Raw genomic sequence first — 17,112 nt, 5'->3', positions numbered from 1 at the left:
CGCCGCCGCCGCCGCTGCCCCCTGATCAGTGGGTGGAAGGCTCCCGCATCCTCTTGGCCATTTCGTCGCTCCGGGTGTTTGCAGGGGCTTTTTCTCTATTCGTTCTCCGGATGCGGCGCACGATCTTCATTATTTGGGATTCTCTATCTCCGACATCCTTGAGGGGCCGGGAGGGCAGGAACAGCGTTGTTCTAAGCCTGTGGCGTGTCCCGGCAGCCCGGCGGCTCTTAAAAAAAAAAACACCCAAAACCAAAAAACTCAGAGAAAAGTCGCGTCTTCCTTCCCGGGCGGCGAGGAGGTGGCCACGCGGTAAGCTTCGCGGGGGTCTCTGAGGCAGCTGCTCCGGCGTGGGCGCAGGGCCCCGTCCGGTGCACTTGTTTATTGTCGCGCGGCTGGTGCGAGCCAAGCTGCAGCAGACATGATGGGCCCGGGGCGAAGCGGGTGCTCCGCGGCCGATAGATGGCAGCCGAGGGCGAAGGCGTCCCCGGGCTCCGGCGGCGCAACGGGAGCCTCCCCACTACCCGCCCCTCGCCGCCGCCCCGCTCCCGGCCGGGACGGCCACCTTCGTGGGAGACAGAGGAGTCTTGGACCGTGTGCGTAACACAAGCGTGGGACTGTGGCAACCCTCCGATTGAAAAAGGGAGGAGTGGAAATAACCCCGACAGTGTCAGGCTGCTTGGTGGTCAGGAACAGATGATTCCAACTCTGGACTGATGGTGTGCCTTCCACCTCGCGTTTATTAGACTCACACAGCCCTTGCTGCTGTCTCTTGTCCTGTAAAGGACCTGGAAGAGGGAGTGGTCCACTTTAGCTGCAAACAAGGGCGCTTTTTATTTTTTTAAGAATTACGTTTGATAAGTATGCCTAGGCGATACAAGGGATGTGAACGACTTTCAGAGAGATTGTGAATATTATTTGGTGCATACTAAAAAGCCGGAAATCCCTAAATAAATGCAGTAAGGATAGAAAGCAAGTTTCTTGAAGAGTCACCTGCTAAACTCTACTAGCGTCTTCTCTACAGTAAGTATTCCTGGCTCTTTTCATGAAACCAGACAGCTCCCTCCCCAAAAGAGAGTCTTTACCTTCCTAACGCACATTTCCACTGTTTGTAATATTAGAGCTGTAGTCCATCCCAGGCATAGAAGAAAAGTTGATCCTTCTAAGTGGCTTCAATGTAGTTTACACATGTGTCTGTTCTTTTGATAACTGGGTAGTTTTATCACTTAAATGTATTTTACTCATTTAAGTTTGGAATTAATTGTGTGGTATCTTTTGTAGTTGTCTTAAACATAACTGATATCGTGTCCTTTTTGGTAATATTTGGGGCAAAATTGTGGTTATAATACCCTGATTATATATAAAATTAATATTAATTCTGAAAAATATGTATATACACATTGCCACTATCACACCTTTCTACATCCTCTCTATTGAATTAGAAAGTTTTCTAGAGGTGGTGAATACGATAGTCTTCTGAGGTTTTGCAAAATTTCTTGAAAAATTTTCTTCTGAGTCTATTTTGCAATTTCTTTTTGTTTTTTTTGACTAAAGCCTTTCAAACTTGGTTTGGAAAGATTTTGTTACTTTTGCTTAAATTTGGGGTAGGTACCAGGGAGGGAGAAAAGAAGAAATCTATAGTATCAGATAATTAAAAGTAAAGTATTATAATAATATAAAGTATATAATAATAATAATAATAATAATAATATAAAGTATTATAATAATAGAACTTCCTAGTAAATTTATAAACCATTTGGCCTAGGAATGATAGTCACTTGCTACAGGTACATTATATAAAACAGGCAACTTAAACTTCACCCAAAACAGGTGTGTTGCTGTATTGTTTATTTAGTCATTATCTTCTAACATGATATAAACATTATAGAATTTTTTTAAAGTATAAAATTGCTCTTATATTTGCAAAATGAAAGTATTTAAGTGTCATAATTTTCAAATTACATGTAAATTACAGTTAGAAACTTTTGGAATATAAATGTTAAGCTCTATCACAGAGACATATTTTTCAATGTTGATAATCTCTATAGAAGTTATCAATGGGTATGAAGTGGCTTATATAATTATTAGACTTCTCAAAGTAACTGAAGCAGTTTAGTTCATTCTTGTATTCCTTTCCTAAATCTTCACAATTGCATTTAATATCAAATTTTAGTTTAATTTTTGGTTTCGTATTATTTTTACTTTATTATCCTAATTAAAATACAGCCTGTTAAGCAGCATTAACATGTTTGCAATTGACTTAGGTTATAATTTTGTTAGAAACACTGACACTAAAAGTATTGTAGTTTGCCTCTTATGGTTGGAGAAGTTAAGGACAACTTTCTGTCATTAACTCAGTATTCAGGACGGCCTGAGACGCCACCGTGAGTTTACCACTAGGAGTCTCTGTAAGCTTCCCTGCAGGAAAGTGGATTTTGAGAAAATACCGTGACATGAAGAGACAAGAACAGAAGAATGGAGAAAGAAAACCTGATAAAAACAAGAAAAGGCCTCGTTTTTTAGTGTGTAGACTTTTGTTTGCTTTGACTATTGACTACTGCCTAGAAAAGATATAAATGAATCATGTAGCTGATCTAATTGAAGCAAGATTTTTATCTAGAGGAACAAACATGTTTTAGTCTGTATTCAACAATATATAGTCATGTGATATGTATACATGCTACAACTCAACACTCAAATGTATGCATATGATTACATAAACACACTTAGGAACTAGAAAATTAAATGACTGATCAAATACATCTCTCCAGATTTTAGGTCACTGATACTAAATTGGACATTTTTTGATTGAGATGGATGTGAAAAGCTGAGAATCTTTGTCCAGCTGTTTATAAATATATTAATGCATATTATAATTAGCTCATGATCTCATGTCATTATGAATACATTTCCTATGTGGTAATAGATTTGTCAATAATTAGTGCAAATTATGGACCTAATTTAATACCTGCATATTAAAATTTAAGTTCAAACTACAATTAGCATATTTGTCACTTAAAATTGACCATATAATTTTGTGAATTCATATTTATTATTACCTGGAATTATTGTTTTAGTGCCTTATGAACCCTGGAAAAGTTCTTATATTGAAAGCATTTCTTAAGATATCTCATCAAATTACTTTTATGTATCACTCTGTGGTTTATTTAGAATAGTAAAGAGCTTAGTCAAGAATTATAGTCCATCATGCAGGAGTCTAACAGAGATTATAAAAAAGGAAATTCTTTGGTGATAATTATGAGACTTTACAGCTATAAATCAAAATCATTGAGATCAAAACCAGTAGACCTTGTATTTTCTGTTGTTGTTGTTAGCCCGACTAGTGAATTAGGATTTTAGAAATTTAATGCTAGATTCCAGACTCCTCCCAAATTAACTTGGATAAATTACTTTTGTGATAATAATAGCTAAGAAGACTATATACTACCCTATTTAGTAAATGAAAAAAGTTTCAGATTTAAATTATGTTTTTAATGTCTTTGAAGTTAAAATTACATATCCCACGTACCCCTGAAAGGAGAAACGTTTTTCTTGGAGGTGAAAACAAGAGTCATCATTTATGATCGTTTCTCTGTGCAGTTGCTAAACTAAATAATGATATAGCATATTGTTTTGATCAATTTCCTACATTTCAAATTACAATAATTAAATATATCATGTAGTGATATTTATCAAATCTGAAATGGCTGACTAAACTGACTTAATTTTCCAATATTATTTATTCACTTACAGACTTCATTAGTTATTTGCAGTCTTAGAAATATGCTCTCAGAGGCATCAAAGAAAAGATGTATAAAGTAGACTATTTTCTTCCTGTCTCATATAGTTCCTTGTTCAGTTCAGTTCAGTTGCTCAGTCGTGTCCGACTCTGCGGCCCCATGAACCGCAGCATGCCCGGCCTCCCTGTCCATCACCAACCCCCGGAGTCCACCCAAACCCATGTCCATCGAGTTGGTGATGCCATCCAACCATCTCATCCTCTGTCGTCCCCTTCTCCTCCTGCCCTCAATCTTTCCCAGCATCAAGATCTTTTCAAATGAGTCATACCCTCTGTTGTTGTTGCCAGTTTTAGGTATTAAAACATCCTCTTTGGAGGACCACTTGAAAATAACTACCGTAGCCTAAAAGGTGTTACCAAAATAAAGTATAGGACGTGATATGTAAGAAGATATTCATTGTAACAGACTCATGCATTTGTAAATGGTTTAGAACAGCCTACGTGTCTGACTAAACGAGAAGTGGTACATATCAACCTATAATTTAGGAGACCTTTCTTCCTGTAGTAACAGTGTATATAGGAGTCCAGATCTGTCATTATTAATAGTGTATGTAGCATCATCTATGCACCCTGTTGAAACAGAGAGAGAAACAGAGAAAGATAGTAAGAAAGGGAGAAAAGAGAAATTTTCAGGAAAGATACACAAATTTTGCAGTAGTGATTGCCTCTTGGAGAACTGGGAAATCTTGAGTAGAATGGAGATTTATTTTTCATCAAACACACACACACACACACACACACACACACACACACACACAGAGTGAGTGAATGAGTGAATGCTCAGTGGTATCTGATTCTTTTGCAACCCTACAGGCTATAGTCTGCCATGCTCCTCTGTCCATGGGATTTCCCAGGCAAGAATACTGGAGTGGGTTGCCATTTTCTTCTCCAAGGGATCTTCCCAACACAGGGGTTGAACTTGTGTCTCCTGCATTGGCAGGAGGGTCCTTTACCACTGAGTTACCGTGGAAGCCACCTGGAAGAGTGTGTGTGTATATATATATATATATATATATATATATATATATATTTATTTACATGTACATTATATATAAACATTTCAATTTACATGCACATTCCTTATAAAAACACTATGTACTTGAGAAATAAGGATAATATTTGGAAGAATGATAGGAAAGGTGATGAAGAAGACGATTTTACCAAATTACAATCTGTCTTATAGTTCTCAAAACTTTTTTTTTTTTAATGATGCACTGTTACCTATGGAGGTACCAAATATCTTTCTTAAAATATGAGTATAAACTAGTTAGTTAAAATGATTTCTCTCCGTAGCCCTTATATGTGCCACTCAATTCTAGCTACCAATATTAATTAATAGAAGCTAGCTTCCCTTTATCTTCACTATACAGAGCCATACTATGTACTGGCAATATTAGCTTTATTTGATATGATGAGTGAAGGGAACGATCAAAATGATTCTCTAGAGAGAATAAGTGATTATATTTGAAATGGTCAGCAGCAGATCTTCACTGCTCTCTGCAGGAAGACGAGTGAGTGTGTAATTGTGACATATTCTAAGTATACAAACTAATATCAGGCCCTGTTAGAACAAAGTCTGCTGCCATCTGGCTTAGACTCGCTTGCATTGAAATATGCACATTCCTGTGGACAAGAGGCAGTTTCATTATAGAGCCAGATAAGCCTTTAACTGTATCTTCCTCCTGGAGCTATGATTTGTCTCTTGGAATTCATCGGTTCTTAGTTCTCAAATATCTCTAGTCATTTCTAGGAAACAAGTCCAAACAAGCATTTTGTTATGCCTGTATTTTCTGTATCCTTTCTGGTTTTGCAGAGAAAAACAATCATTCTAAAATAGTGTCCTCAGGATGTTTAAAAAATGACTGCTGCTTGCATAAGAATGTCTACATTGACCATAGTTTATTCAACTTTTATCAACTGGAATCCTTCATTCAACAGGAGACTCCCATAATCTTTTTATCCCTTCAAAATAAATTTACTTTTCCCCCAACTCCAATCCTTTGCTTTCTGCTGCCGTTTTAAGCAACTGGCATTTTACTTTTATGTATTGTTCTCAAAAATTCATTGTAAATACTTTCTTCATCAAAACAGTCTTCCCTGCCACCTCTAACCAACGTTAAAGATTTAATTATCTAAACATTATCTTACATTATCTAGCACAGTGTTCTAGTCACTGCATAAAGTTTTCCTTTAATCTGGACTAGGCTATCATGTTTTATTGAGAACAGAATTTTACTGTGTTTATTACCCCGTTAGCAGTGAGAAAAATGAGCTCCCAATAATTATTTGTATACACGTGCATGTGTGCTTAGCCTCTCAGTCGTGTCTGACTCTGCGACCCTATGTACTGCAGCCCACCAGGCTCCTGTAGCCATGGGATTCTTCAGGCAAGAATACTGGAGTGGGTTGTCATTTCCTCTTCCAGACCCAGGGGCTGAACCTGCGTCTCCTGAGTCTCCTGCATTGGCAGGCAGTTTCTTTACCACTAAGCCACCTGGGAAGCCCCTTTGTATATACAAGAAATACTTATCCACTTATGAGTTTATTCATTCAACAAATTTTTTTAGTACCCATATTGTGTTAAGCCCTATTATGTTTGATATAAAACAATGAGTTGATTCATATCAGGATGGTTGGGTGATTTCAGAGATATTTTGACTGTCTGATAAACCACCTACATTCTCTAGTCAAAATAAATGGCATAAAATATAAAAATACTGTTGCATAAATTGTGCACTTGAATAATATTTCTTGTAGCTTACATTTGTCAAGCCCCTACAAGGGTTCTCCAGTAGAACTTTCTGTGAAGGGACTAATCTATACCTGTTTTGTCTAACATGATAGCTATTAACTACAAATGATTACTGAGTAACTGAAATGCAGCTGGTGTTAGAGGAAATAAAGTTTTGATTTTTTAAATTTTAATTAATTTAAATAACCACATGTGACGAGTGGCTACCATATTGGTCGTGCAGTTTGAGAGTATAAATCCCTGAAAGACTGACATAGTGTTTCTTGTGCAATATCTGGGATACCTTGGAAATTCAATCAGTATGAACAGCTGCACTCATAACTAATGATGGTGATTATGACACTCTCAATAAACAAGGACAGTTATGATTCATATTTGGCAAGAGGCCTGATTTGCATTCTGTTGAGGGTCTCTATTCAATCCTACTAAATTGCATTGAGTTAAGGGTTTCTACCATTCTTTTACAGGTTCCAAGGCATTTTAGAGGCATTTAAAAATTCCTTTTTACATCCTCATTACACTCCCATCAAGAAGGAAAGGTAGATTATATCAATAGAATTTTATTAGAAGATAAGTGCCTTTTTATGCATGATGAAGTACCCTCTGAAGTGTTTTTCTCCAGATCACACAATGGAATGTTAGTAGAACTGGAAAAGAAAGTCCTAAAGGGGTAATTTGCTTTAGGAGTTTTCTAGAATAGGCTCTTTGTGCAGAGAAGCCTGTCAGTCAGTTGGAAAAAAAAAAAGTGCACTTGAACACTCTCTCGCATTCCATCTATTTGAATGCAAAAGCTCTATTTTGAAGCTGAGTAGTGTTTTGCACAATTAAAGTAAACAGAGTTTGGACGGCAAATTGTAATTAATGTATTTATTGAATGCAAAAAGGGTTTCCCTGGTGGCTCAGTGATAAAGAATCAACCTGCATTGTAGGAGACTCGGGAAACACAGTTCGATCCCTGGGTCTGAAATATCCTCTGGAGAAGGAAATAGCTCCAATGTTCTTGCCTGGGAAATCCCATGAACAGAGGAGCCTGGCAGGCTGCAGCCCACAGGATCGCCAAAGAGTCAAACATGACTGTGTGACTAAACCACCACCACCACTGAATGCAAATATGGCCTCTAATATCCATGAAGACCTGAGCAAACCTCAGTTCATATGAAATCAGATTTATATATTTGAAACAAAAATGTAATAGCTTCGTAATCAGTTCCAATTATAACAAATTATTATATATTTTGAGATTGTTTTGTTTTTAATTAATCTAAAATGTTGGTAATAAAATTAACCTATACTTCCACTGTGGGACAAATCAATGTAGCTTCATAAAGGCGCATTAATGGCTTCAGAGCTCAAGTCCCAAGTAGGTGGGAAGCCATGTGGTCCAGGGCAGTAGACTGGCTCTCAGAGATCTCAGCCCCATTCTTGACTCTGGCTTTGCATCCATTGTGCACGTGCATTTATGAAGACACCTCCCTGGGCAGGTCATATATTTTATATATAAGGAATTTACTGTGCTGTCTCTTCAGTGGACCTTAAGACTGCCACACTGGTTCATCAAAGGATAAGTATTAAAATGTAATCTCCTTGGAAGAAAAATAGCATAATCATTACTCTTAGATTGTAGATTTAAAATTTTTCACGTTATCCTAAAACATAAAGTAAATTTCATGTAAATAAATATTGGCAATCCAGTGCTCATTTGTGAATGGTGTACCTTCTGTGAAAGACAGATCAGAGGCAGTTCAGTGTTTTTTGAATCTAACATGATGCATTTTTTATCCCATGATCAAAGACATTCCATCAATCTCATGAAGCTTTTATAGTGACACTAGATTCATAGTTATTGTCATATGACATATCTTAATGTTTGCTGCAATTTTAATTGATTGTTACATATCCCAGTGAACAAAAAACTAATTTGGATTTGAATCACCAGTATAAGATGCAGAGTTCTTTGTACAGTCAATCTACATCCTTAATTGCTATATTATATGAGTAGTGACTGCTATGCAGGTTGACTTTGATCAATGACTACACTGTCACTTGCTCATATGAAGATAGTCATGAATTTATTTCTAGGTACTTTTAAAAGTATTTCATTATAGTATTGATATGGTAGCCCATTTATAGTATACTTTTTCCTAAAGTAAAGAAGTTTCTATTGATAGTTTTCCCTTATTTTTGAGTTTTTCTACCAATTATTGTTTTACATTTAGTAAAACAGTAGTGAGAGCAAGCTTAGTGTGCCTCCTAAAAAAAATCAGTAATTAAATACTAAAATGATTCCTAGTATATGGAGAATGTGTGTGTGTGTGTGTGTGTGTGTGTGTGTGTGTGTGTGCTCAATCATGTCTGATTCTGTATGACCCCATGGCTATAGCCTGACAGGCTCCTTTGTCCATGGGATTTTCCAGGCAAGAATATTGGAGTGATTGGCCATTCACTTCTCCAGGGGATCTTCCTGACCCAGGGATCGAACATGAATCTCCCACATTCTGGATTCTTTACCGCCACCAGGGAATCCCATATAGAGAAAAGGAGCCTAGATTGATTTCCCAGAAAAAAATAGGAATCTATTTGACTATATTTTTCAATTTGTTATGTGGTTTATCAATCACAGCTAATACAAGCATCAACAGGCAATTTGTATATCATTTATAATTTAAAATCAAAGGCAAATAAAATGTATATATATATATATACACACACAACATACCTATACTCATTCACTGTTTGGTAGCTATTTCACATAGATTTGTCTCATTCTTCCATGTGATTATTACAGAAACTTCATGAAGTATTTTCTTTCTTTACAGATAAGAAAACTGAGTTTCAAGATAGTTGGTGATGCTCTGTAATTCATACAGACAGTACATTGCAGATCCACACTGTGATAGAATTACAAGGACTCTCAGTATTCATTTTTTCAACTTCACTGTGTCAATTCAAATGCATTCTTTTGAACTTTTACCTCAGTTTAAAGGAAAAGTGAAAACAACTTATCAATACTTAGGGATTAGGTTCAGTAAAGACACCTTCTAAGGGATTCATCATTTCTATAATATCAAATGGATTCTAATCAAAATAGAAATATATTCCAAATTATTAATATATAATACTGTTCTTTAAGATATCATCATAATAAAATATATCTTAAACTGGTCATGAAATACATTTATAAATAAGCCATCCTTATAGTAGTCTACCTTAAGAATATCAAAGAATACATTTGAATCAGTTCTAATGAGGTTGGTGAAACTGGAGCCTATTATACAGAGTGAAGTAGGCCAGAAAGAAAAACACCAATACAGTATACTAATGCATATATATGGAATTTAGAAAGATGGTAACAATAACCCTGTGTATGAGACAGCAAAAGAGACACTGATGTATAGAACAGTCTTACGGACTCTGTTGGAGAGGGAGAAGGTGGGAAGATTTGGGAGAATGGCATTGAAACGTGTATAATATCATGTATGAAATGAGTTGCCAGTCCAGGTTCGATGCACGATACTGGATGCTTGGGGCTGGTGCACTGGGACGACCCAGAGGGATGGTATGGGGAGGGAGGAGGGAGGAAGGTTCAGGATGGGGAACACGTGTATACCTGTGGCAGATTCATTTCGATATTTGGCAAAACTAATACAATTTTGTAAAGTTTAAAAAAAAAAAAAAGAATATCAAAGACATTATTAACTACCAGAAGATATTACACAGTAACCCACAATTATTTTTGAATATTTATATTATGTGCTGTGCTGTGCAGCACAGTTACTCAGTTACTCAGTCATGTCCAACCCTTGCAACTGCATGGACTGTAGCTCCCCAGATTCTGCTGTCCATGGAATTCTCCAGGCAAGAATACTGTTGTGGGGCCATTTCTGGTTCCAGGGTTCTTCCCAACTCAGGAAGCAAATCCACATCTCCTACATTGGCAGGTGGATTCTTTAACACTGAGTCACCTGGGAAGCTCATTTGTAGTATTAAATATAATTTTTTTTGTGAAGAAGTCTCTAATAATAATTTTCCCTTATTTTTGAGTTTTTGACTAATGATTATTTTACATTTAGTAAAGCAGGAGTTAGAGCAAGCATTATAAAATCAATCATTATAAAACCACCTAAAAGTCATTAATAACATACTAAAATGATACCTTTGAGGAGTATTCCTATGAATACTTTCATGCATAAGTTTAGAGAGAGAAGTCCATAGCCCTTTGTGATATCAATTTGTTATAAAAATAATTGAAACTTAGCATGACATATTTTCTAAATTTTTTCAAAATAATACATACAATGAGATACCTATGATTTAACTAATTTTGTTAATAATGGAAAAATCATTTTAGTTAATGAATATATTAATCACAAATAGCTAACATCTACTTACAAAGAACTACAAATAAATATTTTATCATTTTTGAACACCTGACTTTAACCATATCAACCTTCTTTGTCAAAGAGTCTTATTTCATTTTGAATACAACATGCACAACTTCATAAAACTCAAAATATTTGGGTACTTGTGTATGTTAGTCTTTCCTCAATGTCAATAAAATTATAATGGGATGGTTTGCCATAATTATGAATCTCCAAATATTGAACATTCATAAATATTAGAATCATCATTGGCTATCACACTTCATCTATTTATTACCATGCTGAAATATGTAAGTGTGTAAAAACAGTAAAAGTATCTGTCCACTTTAGCGGTTCATGACGTTTCTGACCACCTTCTCCTAATATGCGCTAAGAGAGCAGGCAGCAGTGCTTGAGAATGCATCTTGGAGTTCTTCCAGGAACTAAGTCAAAGAGCAATGCCTGCATTCACAAAGAAGCATTCACAGCTGTCAGAAGTTAAATGTCCATGAGACTCACGATACAGCTGCAGTCCTTCCAGTACACTGACAGGATCTGTGGAAACTAGAATTTGATAACTAATTTTCTTCCATGGGAAAAAAATAATCACAGCAGAACGATGACTCTCTGCCTGACCAGTAATAAATAATTATGCATTCACAACACATGAAGCATCCTTGTCCTACGTTACTTAGCCTGCTCTGCTTTTGCAGCTAATTTTCACTACCACAGAAAGCACACTTACTGCGATACACTATCAATGAACTTCTTGTAGGCAAACACCTGCAGATACCTGCTAGCAGTGAGTGCGTGAGATTTAGGATGGTAAAAATTGTAGCATGAATTGTAGCAGAATCTGCAAAGCAATATTAGGTAGAAATGAGTGTGTGAGAGCAGGCATGAGGGAAGAAAGGCACACATAAACAGGTATTTTGTGTTTTCATTTATACTTGATTGAGTGCACAGAATGCATTTTTTTTGGTCAAATGTTTAATACAGTTGAGTAGAATAATATAAAAGGGAGATATATTTGAAAATAAGGTTTTCAGTCTGAAATAATCTATCCCAATTCATTATCAGGTGTTTTTGGGGCAAATGATTATTGATTATGTGCTCAGTCATGTCTGACTCTTTGCCACCCCATGGACTATAGTCCACCAGGCTCCTCTGTCCATGGAATTTCCCAGGCAAGAATACTGGAGTGGGTGCCATTTCTTTCTCCAGGGACAAGTGATTACTCTGCTGGAAATATTCAGGCTTATATTCTCTATATCCATATGGAGATAACAGTCACTAAGAACTTGAATTACTTAAAAAAGTACTTTTTGAAATATCTTGAAATTTTAAGTGAGATTATAAATCTCTGTTTCTGTAAATAGTTTAGGTGGTGTCCAAATGGAGGTAAATGGATTAGCTTACCTTCAGGTAACTATACAACTGTATGGTTGAATAGAAAAAAACCATTTGAAAATGTATCCATTTTTAATTGTTGAGTCACTTAGTTGATCAATAGTTTCTAAATATTATAATATTATAAAGATCTGGTTCCTAAAACCAAATGAATTATTGAAGATTTTCTATCCCATCTAAAATTAAAAACAATTATAAGCCTTTAAAAAATATCGGTTTTTGGAGTTGTGGGTATGACAGATAATGAAGAAAACTGCAAAACTAGTCACAGTTAATCTTTAAATTGTCAAGGCACTTAGAGAATGTGGAGTACTACAACCTAATTTAAAAGACTCAGACAATGTAAATATTTTAACCAACTTTTGACTAATTTTCTCCTGATTTTCTAACCCCTTAGTCAGTGTGCTTAAGACTAAAACAAAGATGTATAGCTGAGTTAACTTAATAACTCATCCTGAAAAATACAAAATAAAAATAAGACACTAACAGCCACAGATTCCAAGCTACTTTGGCAGCATGCCATGTCATTTGAATAAGACCTTCATATATTGAGTGGATCATAAAAAGTCAGCTTGATATTGAAAAAGTTCATTATACAAGTGATCAATAGGTAACATGTAAATTGTTGTTTTGCCATGTGTTCATTGACGGAAAAAAGAAAATGAAGCCAATAGTTTAACTTTATGGGAATAAATAAAATTGGCCTGTGATTAAAATGTCTTACAATTATGGTCATGCACACTAATTTATACATGTTAGATCATGCTTAAAATACTCTCATTCTTGTTAAGGGTTTCATATCTGTAGGTATCTGTTACCAGCTAACACACTGTAAATACATTATATTTTGGATTCTTATTTTTCTGTGAATTTGATAACATTTTTATTGCATCTTTTTTAAATTTATTTTTTTATTGAGGGATAATTGCTTACAGAACTTCATTGTTTTCTGTCAAACCTCAACATTTTTAATAGAATTAAAATACAGAATGTTTCTCCACATGGCTTTTGGGATATGTACTGTATATAGGAGATTGAGCAAATATCTGAAGCATATATTGTTTGGAAATATATTAAAACATTTTAACATATTTCCAAACATTTAAACATAACATATTCCTCAAAACATTGTTAGGAAAAAACAGGCTTAAACTAAATCACTTTTATTGTATTTTTAATCCAATATTGATTTATTAAAACATATGCATTTAAATGTCTTCAAACACAAAACATTTTTGATTACATTATTGCTTTCTACTGTGTGTGATGGACTTTTTCAAAGATAGTGACGGGATTAAAAACAGATATTTGGGTAAACATTTCCTAGGATTCCAGTCCCATCTCTACATTTTAATGATTTCTTGAAATATTGGTTAATTTATTTAAATCAGTGCTTCTGTTTCATTATCTATAGGATGTGTATAATGATAATACCTGCATTAATTGTGAGGATTATATGAGGTAACTCATTAACACCTTAGCATACTTCCCAGCACATTTTAAGCACTATGTAAGTGTTAACTATTAGAATCCACCTGCAACGCAGGAGATGCAGGTCCTATCCCTGGGTTGGGAAGAAACCCTGGAGGAGGAAATGTCAACCCACTCCAGTATTCTTGCCTGGGAAATCCCATGGACAGAGGAGCCTGGTGGGCTACAGTCCATGGGGACACAAAAGAGCTGGACACGACTTAACCAAACACCAACAACAGTTATTTTTGTTTAATAGTTTCCCAGGTCCTGCTAGTGGTAAAGAACCCACTTGCCAGTGCACAAGATGTAAGAGAGAGATGCAGGTTTGATCTCTGGGTTGCAAAGATCCCCTGGAGGAGGGCACTGCAACCCACTCCAGTATTCTTGCCTGGGACGTCCCACGGACAAAGGAGCCTGGCTGGCAACAGTTCACAGGGTCGAAAAGAATCAGACGTGACTGAAATGACAACACAAATTGTTATATTAGTCAAACCAACATAATTTGAATCTACACTGTAGAGCATAGAATTTGAGGAGGCTACATAGGGTTGAAGCAGAGATTTTTTTCCCCCAGAACAGACATATTTCAAAAGTTGCCTTCATTATCAGCTGACCCTGATTGGTTATGGATTTATAGTACAAGGGCCTGCCCTAGATGAAGTGGTTGCTGGCTTGCAAATTTCACCAGCTATTTTGGCGACTGGAATAAGAAAATGGGAGTGCTTGCCAGACAGCACTTCCTAGTAATGAATTTTATAAAATTCCTGCATGCACATTGTTCCAAAAGATTTGGAGGACAAAACAGAGGAGAAACCACAGTTTTGTATCTTAGATGTACAACATCATAAATAATGAAATATTGTAATGAAATTGTATGGGAACCTATCAGGTGTGAATGTGAAATATTTTGATATGCTAAAGGCAAAAAGCAATTCTTACAACTATCTTTAGGATGAATATATGATTTGGATATATTTAAAATAAGTATGGAGTTAATAGTTAATATTTAGATATTAAAGTGAAGGTTAATTTTTATAGACATACAGTCAACTTAAATTATGAGATATTAAACTCTGGTGTAAATTATTTAGTTTATCATGCAGCTAGAACATTATATATGCACACCACTGATTCAAATTATTGCTCTGCTGTATCTTTTATTAATTTTTGTCATATGTATGTAGTTAGAAATGTTATTGTTTCATTGCTACTTTAAAAATACATGTACATATTTGGCAAAACTAACACAATTATGTAAAGTTTAAAAATAAAATAAAATTAAAAAAACAAAAACAAAAACAAAAAAATACATGTACATATATACACACGAATATATATACTCCAAATATATATACACACATATATATTTGCTTGTATATTGTGAATGATTTCTGCCATCCCTGAACTTATACTATTTTAAGCATCCTTTCATGCTAAGTTTGAATTCCATTATTAAAATTTTTTTTAAATGCCCCTATTAAAGAAATACTTTGTTAATGTGCAATTTAGTTCAAAGCCTAAGATTATGACCTTGAAAGTCATATATAAGAAAAAAAAACTTATTGCTTCTTGAAGAAAATATTTTGAGCATGGATATTTTGTTTGAGTCCACGAAGATTAATTTTAGTGCATTTGACTTACAGATACTGCTTTTCACATGACAGAAAGTGGTATATTAACTTTGGTATCATATTTGTGGAGATGGATGGTCCTAGTTTATACACATGAGCACGCATGCAAATACACACATACATAGACACATGCATATGAACAGAGAGGAAGTGAAAATGATCAATGTACACACTATATATTTTCAAATATCAGAGCATAATAAAATGCACTCACCATGAATGTCATCCCGAAAGCCAATTTTTTTGGTTACCAATTTCAGAAGACAGTTACCATATATATGCAAATGAATCCTTTATGTGTTCTCACTAATCTATAATTTCCTTGATGATAGGTAGCAACTAGCTTGTACTACTATTTATATCTCCCAGGAACAAGGCTACTTGTTGACTAATGTTCACATGTAGAATACAATCTACTATATATGCCCATTATTTCACATGACATTTATTATTATATCCAAATGTTAGTTAATAGACTTTTTTTTTTTTTTTGCTGGAAGAAAATCCAGTGATTTGGATTTTACTGCATTTGGAAGTTTAGATGTTTATAAAGTATTTTATTAAACATGTCACTTTGATTATATACACCAAAGCTGTATATTCACATAGCATGCTAAGACATGGTCCCTAAGCTTGCTTTTTCTAATGCTTGTTATTTTCTAAAACCTGAATGGATGGATTTGTGTAATTGTCTGCTGTTGAAAATTTTACTCCTTACACCCCCAGTCATATTCTAGCAAAATGCAGAATAACCCGGAGTTCAGACCGTGAGCATATTGATAAGGAAGAGCCTGGGCCCACAGTAGCTGGACTCAATCATCCAGAGAGTTCCTGCTGGAGAAACCTTTCAGAAATACAATATATGGCCATGTGAATCCTGGTTGTTTAAGGAGGCAGGTTGTAGCTGACCATCAAAGCTGTTCTGTGCTAGCTTAAAAGACTGTGGAAACCTTTTGGCAGTTGTTAGAGCAATTATTTCTAGAAGCCTTCCTTGCTTGCTAAGAGCAATAGGTGATTCTAAAGTGTTCTGCCCTCCGGAGTTCCTGAGTTCCCAGTGTGAAGTGTTAGAAAAGTCTGATAAATGTTTTCACGAAACAAAACACTCTGAAATGGGTTTTTGTTTGTTTACTTGTTTGTTTGTTTGTTTTAAAACTCTTCTCATTGTGTGATACAAAATAAGAGCTGGATGTCTGCCAACACATGCAGACTATATAAAGAAATTTACTCTTTAAATGGAAGCATAGTCAGTAGGCTGATGTATTATTAATATTTTAAAGCAATCTATTGCAGTCATATTAGCAACAGAGAATGAAATTTAACAGCAAAAAATGGTTATACAAGAAGTAAATCTAGGTAAATTCACTGGTTAAATGAAAGAAATGCTTAAAATTAGTTGCTTTAGGGATGATGGATCTTTAATCATTCTAACCTGATTTTCCTGAAGTACTGAATGCATCCTGCCTCATTTAGAAGAGATTGTACTGTAGAAATTTTTACTTTTTGTCTCATCTGACTTTAATATGAACCTTTTCCTTAAAACCTCATGTGCCTGCATGCTCAGCTCAGTCGCTAAGGCCTGTCTGACTCTTTGCGACCCCATGGATTGTAGCCCACCAAGCTCCTCTATTCATGCGATTTCCCAAGCAAGGATACTGGAGTGGATTGACATTTCTTTCTCCAGGGGATCTTCCT

General features: G+C 35.5%; 1 long non-coding RNA gene across 1 annotated transcript in view; it reads left to right on the top strand.

Annotated features, from left to right (window-relative positions):
• LOC132346787 (uncharacterized) overlaps window positions 1-17,112 on the top strand; it is a 175,982-nt gene continuing 158,870 nt past the window's right edge. Inside the window, exon 1 of the long non-coding RNA XR_009496737.1 lies at window positions 1-1,020. This is a non-coding gene — a long non-coding RNA (uncharacterized lncRNA). The remainder of the gene's footprint in view (window positions 1,021-17,112) is intronic.

This window comes from Bos taurus, chromosome 12, assembly GCF_002263795.3.
Source record: "Bos taurus isolate L1 Dominette 01449 registration number 42190680 breed Hereford chromosome 12, ARS-UCD2.0, whole genome shotgun sequence".
Taxonomy (NCBI): Eukaryota; Metazoa; Chordata; class Mammalia; order Artiodactyla; family Bovidae; genus Bos; species Bos taurus.
This window is presented reverse-complemented; position numbering and strand designations above follow the sequence as displayed.